Here is a 9328-nt window from a genome sequence, read left to right as displayed (position 1 = left end):
TAGGGGTCTGAGTAGTCGAAGCACGGGACTAATTAGCACTGATACTGGGTTAACACTATTAATACTGATACTGGGTTAACACTATTAATACTGATACTGGGTTAACACTATTAATACTGACACTGGGTTAACCCTATTGATACTGATACTGGGTTAACCCTATTGATACTGATACTGGGTTAACACTATTGATACTGATACTGGGTTAACACTATTGATACTGGGTTAACACTATTGATACTGATACTGGGTTAACCCTATTGATACTGATACTGGGTTAACCCTATTAATACTGATACTGGGTTAACCCTATTCATACTGATACTGGGTTAACCCTATTGATACTGATACTGGGTTAACACTATTGATACTGATACTGGGTTAACACTATTGATACTGATACTGGGTTAACCCTATTGATACTGATACTGGGTTAACACTATTAATACTGATACTGGGTTAACCCTATTGATACTGATACTGGGTTAACACTATTAATACTGATACTGGGTTAACCCTATTGATACTGATACTGGGTTAACACTATTAATACTGATACTGGGTTAACCCTATTGATACTGATACTGGGTTAACACTATTGATACTGATACTGGGTTAACCCTACTGATACTGATACTGGGTTAACCCTACTGATACTGATACTGGGTTAACACTATTGATACTGATACTGGGTTAACCCTACTGATACTGATACTGGGTTAACACTATTAATACTGATACAGGGTTAACCCTATTAATACTGATACTGGGTTAACCCTATTAATACTGATACTGGGTTAACCCTATTGATACTGATACTGGGTTAACACTATTGATACTGATACTGGGTTAACCCTATTGATACTGATACTGGGTTAACACTATTAATACTGATACAGGGTTAACCCTATTAATACTGATACTGGGTTAACCCTATTAATACTGATACTGGGTTAACACTATTAATACTGATACTGGGTTAACCCTATTGATACTGATACTGGGTTAACCCTATTAATACTGATACTGGGTTAACCCTATTAATACTGATACAGGGTTAACCCTATTGATACTGATACTTGGTTAACACTATTAATTCTGATCCTGGGTTATCCCTACTTGGGGCGGCAGGAAGCTGCGCTCCAACGCTCTAGTGGTTAGTTAGAGCGTTGGACTAGTAACAGAAATGCTGCAAGATCAAATCTCTGAGCTGACAAGGTAAAAATCAGTTGTTTACCCCTGAACAAGGCAGTTAACCCACTTTTCCTAAGCCGTCATTGAAAATAAGAATTTGTTCTTAACTGACTTGCCTAGTAAAATAAATGAATAAATACTGGGTTAACCCTATTTGTGCGCTGCATAGGGTTTTTTCCTTGTTCACCAGCGACCTGGGTTCACTGCCCTGCACCACTGTTTGCTACAATATTAATATCATAGACTATCTGTTAAACGAAGAGACACCACAATATGAGTGAAAGGATTTCAGGATAATATCAGTGAGTGTTGATTTAGAGTTGTCTTCTGGGTTCATCCTTGTAGCTGCCTTTATCAACAGGGTGAAATGTAACAAATGACATCAGAGTTGGGAGGTAACCAGGTCCCAGTTTAAATCACCATGACAACCATGTCATTATTTCTCCAGAGCAGCAAGGGAATCTAGAGACTCAACCTTTGTAGAATCACAATCAGCTTTATTCACCAAGTACATTTGCACGTAGGATCTTCATTTGAGCCAGTTTACTACAGCAGGAAAATATTCCTGCAGCAACAAGAAATGTGAATTATCATGGGGATTATAATTAATGGACATTTTTGTAGGGGTTGATACTTAAGTCTGATATCTCTAAGTGGAAATTACAAACTTCAGAAGCCTTTTTAATCCTCAAATACACTACAAGTTTTACATTTCCTGCATTGCAGGAACGTTCTTCTGCAGTAGGGAGTGATCAAAATAAGATCCTACATCTGTACACATAATTGTACATGGGGATATGTATGCGAGTCTATAACATCCAATCACAGAGGTTTACATCAGCTGACAGTTGCAATGTTATCGCTAATAACTCAAACTGCCCTTTTCAGATAAAGACATAAACTCTGTACAGATGTAAGATCTTAATTTGATCACCCTGATGCAGAAAAACTAAACTTGTAGTGTATTTGAGTGTAATTAAACTTTAGAAAAGGTTTCTGAAGATGATAAATTCCACATACTCATTTTATAACTGTTCATTAATTATAATCCATACAATAATTCAAATGTCCTGTTTCTGCAGGATTATTTTCCTGGTGTAGCAAACTGGCTCAAATTAAGATCCAACATCTGCAGCAATATACCTCTCTCTAATGTATGTGGCTCTATTGAGATTCACTTTTGACCATTTGACATCTTGTATTTACTGTTGTTTAGGCTGGTTGAATGAGCTGCCTGTGAAAGCTACTTCATCTGCAAGAAAACAGGCGGCTGCACCAGTGACTGTCAGAAGTTTTGTGATTTCCTCATATGAACGTGAAAGTAAGTGTGTTGTCTACGCAGTTACAAAAATGGCTGTTGAAACTGTGGCACATATTTCTCGGTAACATTGAATAAATGTGTTGGTATGTAGGAAAGACGGGCAGACTCTCGTACTGTTGGTCTAGACTACCTACAAACTATTATAAGGCTATGATCACTTATCATGCCGACAAACCTGATGTTCTCTGTGAACTGATCTGAACAGGTTTAGGCTGGTCATCTATGATATGTAGGTTATATACAGTACATTCTCTGTCCTGCTACTGGTAGGACTATAACATTATGTTGATCTGAACAGGTTTAGACTGGTCATCTATGATATGTAGGTTATATACAGTACATTCTCTGTCCTGCTACTGGTAGGACTATAACATTATGTTGATCTGAACAGGTTTAGACTGGTCATCTATGATATGTAGGTTATATACAGTACATTCTCTGTCCTGCTACTGGTAGGACTATAACATTATGTTGATCTGAACAGGTTTAGACTGGTCATCTATGATATGTAGGTTATATACAGTACACTCTCTGTCCTGCTACTGGTAGGACTATAACATTATGTTGATCTGAACAGGTTTAGACTGGTCATCTATGATATGTAGGTTATATACAGTACATTCTCTGTCCTGCTACTGGTAGGACTATAACATTATGTTGATCTGAACAGGTTTAGACTGGTCATCTATGATATGTAGGCTATAGCCGAGGTATAGACCTTGATCTGCATATCACTAACAAACTGCTATTATACATTATAACCTAGTCTACTTTAAATAATATAAAATCTCTCACTTGATGCAAAAAACCTTTCTGAATGGTTCAACAATTTCCTCCTTGGATCAATCATGCCCGTTTTAGCCCTTCTGTCTATATTCTCAGATATGTTTAGAAAAGAACAGATTGAAAGACAATAAATAGCCTACTGTTAGTGAATACAAATACGTGTGAGACATGGCCTTGTGTTGCTGTACTGTCTATAACTACCTTAACAAACAGTGACTTATTATTATTATTATTATTATTATTATTATTATTATTATTGTTATTACTATTATTATTGTTGCTGTACTGTCTATAACTACCTTAACAAACAGTGAATTATTATTATTATTATTATTATTATTATTATTATTGTTATTGTTATTGTTCTGTCTATAACTACCTTAACAAACAGTGACTTATTATTATTATTATTATTATTATTATTATTATTATTATTATTATTGTTGCTGTACTGTCTATAACTACCTTAACAAACATTGACTTATTATTATTATTATTATTATTAATATTATTATTATTATTATTGTTGCTGTACTGTCTATAACTACCTTAACAAACAGTGACTTATTATTATTATTATTATTATTATTATTATTATTATTATTATTGTTATTGTTGCTGTACTGTCTATAACTACCTTAACAAACAGTGACTTATTATTATTATTATTATTATTATTATTATTATTATTATTGTTGCTGTACTGTCTATAACTACCTTAACAAACAGTGACTTATTATTAATATTGTTATTATTATTATTATTGTTATTATTGTTGCTGTACTGTCTATAACTACCTTAAAACAAACAGTGACTTATTATTATTATTGACAGTTACCATGAAGATGAAATGTCACAACTACATGTTCATGTGATGCTTTAAATCACATTAAATCACCTGACTGTTTCTATGTGTCTGTTAGTAAATGTTTTATTTCTCTAAGAAATAATGAATACATGATAACAATTGACAGTCAAGAACTAGTTGTCACTGTGTTAACCACAACCAACATGCTGGATCTCTGTTTAGTTGTCACTGTGTTAACCACAACCAACATGCTGGATCTCTGTTTAGTTGTCACTGTGTTAACCACAACCAACATGCTGGATCTCTGTTTAGTTGTCACTGTGTTAACCACAACCAACATGCTGGATCTCTGTTTAGTTGTCACTGTGTTAACCACAACCAACATGCTGGATCTCTGTTTAGTTGTCACTGTGTTAACCACAACCAACATGCTGGATCTCTGTTTACAGGGGTCAGTGCTCTAAAATGAGTCTCTCTGGGGAGAGAAAGGAGGGGGGCCCTGCCTCTAAAATGAGTCTCTCTGGGGAGAGGAAGGAGGGGGGCCCTGCCTCTAAAATGAGTCTCTCTGGGGACAGAGAGGAGGGGGGCCCTGCCTCTAAAATGCATCTCTCTGTGGAGAGAGAGGAGAGGGGCCCTGCCTCCAAAATGCATCTCTCTGGGGGACATAACACCAAAGCTAAGAGGTGAGATAACAATTTTATGAATAATTCATTAAGTTTATTTCCTAAATAAATATCTATCTTAATAAGGTGAATGCACTTACTGTAAATCTTTCTGGATAAGAGCATCTGCTAAATCAGGGGTTCTCAATCCGGGGTCTGCGGAGGTACTGCAGGGGTTCTGCAGGAAGCGTCGGGAGTGGTGGTGTATCCAGGGAGAAAACTAAACTAACATTCTGAAATGTCATTGTGGTCTTATGTTCCCATCTATTGGAATTATTTAGCAACTGCAGTAGTACTGAAAAAATGTGTTATTCCTTACTAAAGTAGTAATTACTGAGAATTGAAAAATATACCATGTTCTTGTTAATTTTATCACTTACAACCATAAAAAAACAATTTATAGCATAACAAACAATTAAACTTACATAAACCAAAAACACTATATATGTAGTTATTCAGTTAATTACCAAATTGAGCCGGTCGGTCACATTTGAGAGTGAGGGAGATATACAGCATTTTGCAACAACAAAACATGATTTTTCGCTCTCTGAAATGAAACCATCAAGTGATAGATTTTAAACAAATCCTTGTCTGTGAGAGATGTAATAATTAATACATCATTTCTTTAAACAATAAAAGCTCATTTCTGTAAAGAGATATGTAGCGTTTTGGAACTCTTCTTATGTTTCCCCATCTGAGATCAGAGTAGATGAGAGATGTAATGTTTGTCTCTGTTGTGTTGAAGACCAATCAAGCAGGAGAGACCAGCCTCCCCTGTTCCCAGCTGTGTGTCCATGAAGAGTGACCGGTCTATGGAACCTCCTATAATGTTTAGAGAGGGAGACTTTTCTACTGAACAAAGGTAAGAAGAACTCATGGGTCATGGTCAGTGAGTTAAACAACACTGTCTCTAGTCATTTCTCCTCTCCCATTTTCACATTTCTTTTGGTTGTTTTCATAATCAATAGGCTAATCCTTTAGTCCATTTTCATAGTCCTAAAACAGTGTGTGTGTGTGTGTGTGTGTGTGTGTGTGTGTGTGTGTGTGTGTGTGTGTGTGTGTGTGTGTGTGTGTGTGTGTGTGTGTGTGTGTGTGTGTGTGTGTGTGTGTGTGTGTGTGTGTGTACTCCCTGGTTGAGGAGATGTAATCTCATGTTTTGTCCACAGAAACCAACAGGAGAGATCAGAGTCAGAGATTCTCAGTGGTCAGTCTTCCCAGAGTCATCAAACAGACCTGGACTCTATATTCAGTGTATGTGGTCCTGTTATCTACATTTGTTTTTGTTTACCTCAAGTAAAGTTTATCTGTTTATTATTCATTATGTTTACTATTTATTATTCATTATTGTGTTAATGAGAAAGCATTTCTTCTCTTGCTTAACTTATTTACTTTATTTATTTCAGATGCTTGAAGAGAAAATGATGACATTTGTGAAGAACGAGCTGAAGATGTTCAAGAGGATTCTTAGTCCAGAACTCCCAGAAGGCTTTGAGAGTCAGAAGCAGGATGAGGAAGTGGTGCATGCTGAAGATGAGAAGCAGGAGAGCAGTGCCAGAGAGGGGGCTCTGAAGATCACACTGCACGTCCTGAGGAAAATGAACCAGAAGGAGCTTGCTGACACACTGGAGAAATGTAAGATCTGTCTGCCTCATGTTGAATGCTGTTTTATAACATTTAAAAGCTGTAGCTAAAGTACAGCTAAAGTAGCTGTGTAACTCAATGATATTGTAGCAGCCTTAACACAACACCTAGTGACCTCATCAAGTAGCAGAAGGGATGTGATGTGGTGATTAATTTAGAGAGAGAGACAGAGAGAGACAACATTAATAATACCATCAATAATACCAATAATAATATAATCAGTCACACCAGTCTGGAATGCATTATGAAAACACTTACACGTTTATACTGTCAGTTAAGAGAATAATTGTTATAATGTAAAACTTTATAACAGTCCTACAATACTGTAGGCATTAAAACAGATGTAATATTAATATCCTCTGTGTTATTTCTTCATTCAGATGAGCTTGCTGTGATTTGCCAACGTGAACTCAAATCTAATCTAAAGAAGAAGTTTCAATGTGTATTTGAGGGGATCGCTAAACAAGGAAACCCAACACTTCTCAATAAGATCTACACAGAGCTCTACATCACAGAGGGTGGAACAGGAGAGGTCAATAATGAACATGAGCTGAGACAGATTGAGACAACAACCAGGAAACAAGCAAGACCAGAGACTGCAATCAAATGTAACGACATCTTCAAACCCTTAACCGGACAAGACAAACTCATCAGAACTGTGCTGACAAAGGGAGTCGCTGGCATTGGAAAAACAGTCTCTGTGCAGAAGTTCATTCTGGACTGGGCTGAAGGAAAAGCAAATCAGGATGTTCAATTTGTGTTTTCATTCCCTTTTCGGGAGCTGAATTTGATGAAAGAGGACAAACACACTTTCATTGAACTTCTTAATCACTTCTCAATGGAAATCAAACAATCAAGAATCTCCATCTACAACAAGTACAAAGTTCTGTTCATCTTTGATGGTCTGGATGAGTGCCGACTGCCCCTAGACTTCCAGAAGAACAAGATCTGTTGGGACATCACAGAGTCAACCTCACTGGATGTTCTGCTGACAAATCTCATCAAGGGAAATCTGCTTCCCTCTGCTCTCCTCTGGATAACTACCCGACCTGCAGCAGCCAATAGGATCCCTTCAGAGTGTGTTGACCAGGTGACAGAGGTACGAGGGTTCAATGACCCACAGAAGGAGGAGTACTTCAGGAAGAGATTCAGGGATGAGGACCTGGCCAGCAGAATCATCTCACACATAAAGACATCAAGGAGCCTCCACATCATGTGCCACATTCCAGTCTTCTGTTGGATTTCTGCAACAGTCCTCGAACACATGCTGAAACATAAGAGAGAAGAGATGCCCAAGACTCTGACTGAGATGTACACACACCTTGTGGTGTTTCATACCAAACAGAAGGATGAAAAGTATCTTGGGAAAGAAGAGACAGGTCCACACTGGAATAAAGAGAGCATTCTGTCACTGGGAAAACTGGCTTTTCAACAGCTTGTGAATGGCAATCTGATTTTCTATGAAGAAGACCTGAAAGAGGCTGGCATTGATGTCAATGAAGCCTCGGTGTACTCAGGATTGTGCACACAGCTCTTTAAAGAGGATTGTGGGCTGTACCAGGACAAGGTGTACTGCTTTGTTCATCTGAGCATTCAGGAGTTTCTGGCTGCTGTATATGTGTTCCTCTCATTCATCAACAACAATGAGAATCTAATGGCCGAACCGCAATCAACGTCCAGGAACCTTTCTGTGCTGTTCAGAGACAAGTCTGAAGTTTCTTTCTACAAGAGTGCTGTGGATAAAGCCTTACACAGTGAGATGGGAAACCTGGACCTTTTCCTCCGCTTCCTTCTGGGACTCTCACTGGAGTCCAATCAGAAGCACTTACGAGATCTACTGACAAAGACAAGAAGCAGCTCAAAGACCCATGAAAAAACAGTCAAGTACATCAAGGAGAAGATCAGGGAGAATCCCTCTCCAGAGAGGTGCATCAATCTGTTCCACTGTCTGAATGAACTGAATGACCATTCTCTAGTGGAGGAGATCCAAAGCTACCTGAGCTCAGGAAGTGTCTCAAAACCCAACCTGTCACCTGCACAGTGGTCAGCTCTGGTCTTTGTGTTGCTGACTTCAGAAAAGGAGCTGGATGTGTTTGACCTGAAGAAATACTCCAGATCAGAGGAAGGTCTTCTGAGGCTGCTGCCAGTGGTCAAAGCCTCCAGAGCTGTTCTGTGAGTACATAAAATGACATATAAGAAGTATTCATCAGGAAGAAATATTCAGGTTAAAGAAAAATATGCATTATAATATGTGTATAATATTATATTGAAAACATTGAATAAATGCATTGATTTTCACATTAGTATAGTATAACAATATGACCATACAATTCTAGGAGACAGAAGAAGAATCTATATGTTGTTTGGGAGAATTAACCAAATGCATCTGCCATTGTCCTTCTACACTAAATTAACAATGTGTTTGAAGTAATGATCTCTTTGTCTCCAAAGAATAGCAGTGTGGTTTTAATATGATTAGACTCTTTGCAGGCTGTCAGGCTGTGGAGTCACAGAGGAAGGCTGTGATTCTCTGGTCTCAGCTCTGAGGTCAAACCCCTCACACCTGAGAGAGCTGGACCTGAGTAACAATGACCTAAAGGATTCAGGAGTGAAGCTGCTCTCTGCTGTACTGGGGAATCCCCACTGTAAACTGGAGACTCTGAGGTCAGTATTATCAGATATGAAAGTACTTTATGCATGTAGTTCTCCCATTTGAAAAAGTCGTAATTATTCGGACATATTACTTATAGTGTATTAAAGTAGTCATAAGTTTAGCATGTTGTCCCATATTCCATGCCTGCTGTCATGTTTCTCTAAGACAGAACCCAGAAGCAGACCAGGACAAGGTGAGTAAAATGAAGGTGAGTATTTATTGGTAGTCTTGATGTGTAATTTGAGTGATCCAGGAGACGAAGC

At 37.9% G+C, this 9328-nt stretch overlaps 1 long non-coding RNA gene across 1 annotated transcript; it reads left to right on the top strand.

The window, feature by feature from the left end:
- Positions 1-2382: 2382 nt before the first annotated feature.
- On the top strand, positions 2383-5594 carry LOC123732977 (uncharacterized). The gene is made up of 3 exons (XR_006763547.2): positions 2383-2515; positions 4559-4792; positions 5517-5594. It is a non-coding gene; the product is annotated as an uncharacterized LOC123732977 (long non-coding RNA).
- Positions 5595-9328: the final 3734 nt, after the last annotated feature.

This window comes from Salmo salar, unplaced genomic scaffold (genome assembly GCF_965601325.2).
Source record: "Salmo salar unplaced genomic scaffold, fSalSal1 ptg000117l, whole genome shotgun sequence".
NCBI classification, from domain to species: Eukaryota; Metazoa; Chordata; class Actinopteri; order Salmoniformes; family Salmonidae; genus Salmo; species Salmo salar.
This window is presented reverse-complemented; position numbering and strand designations above follow the sequence as displayed.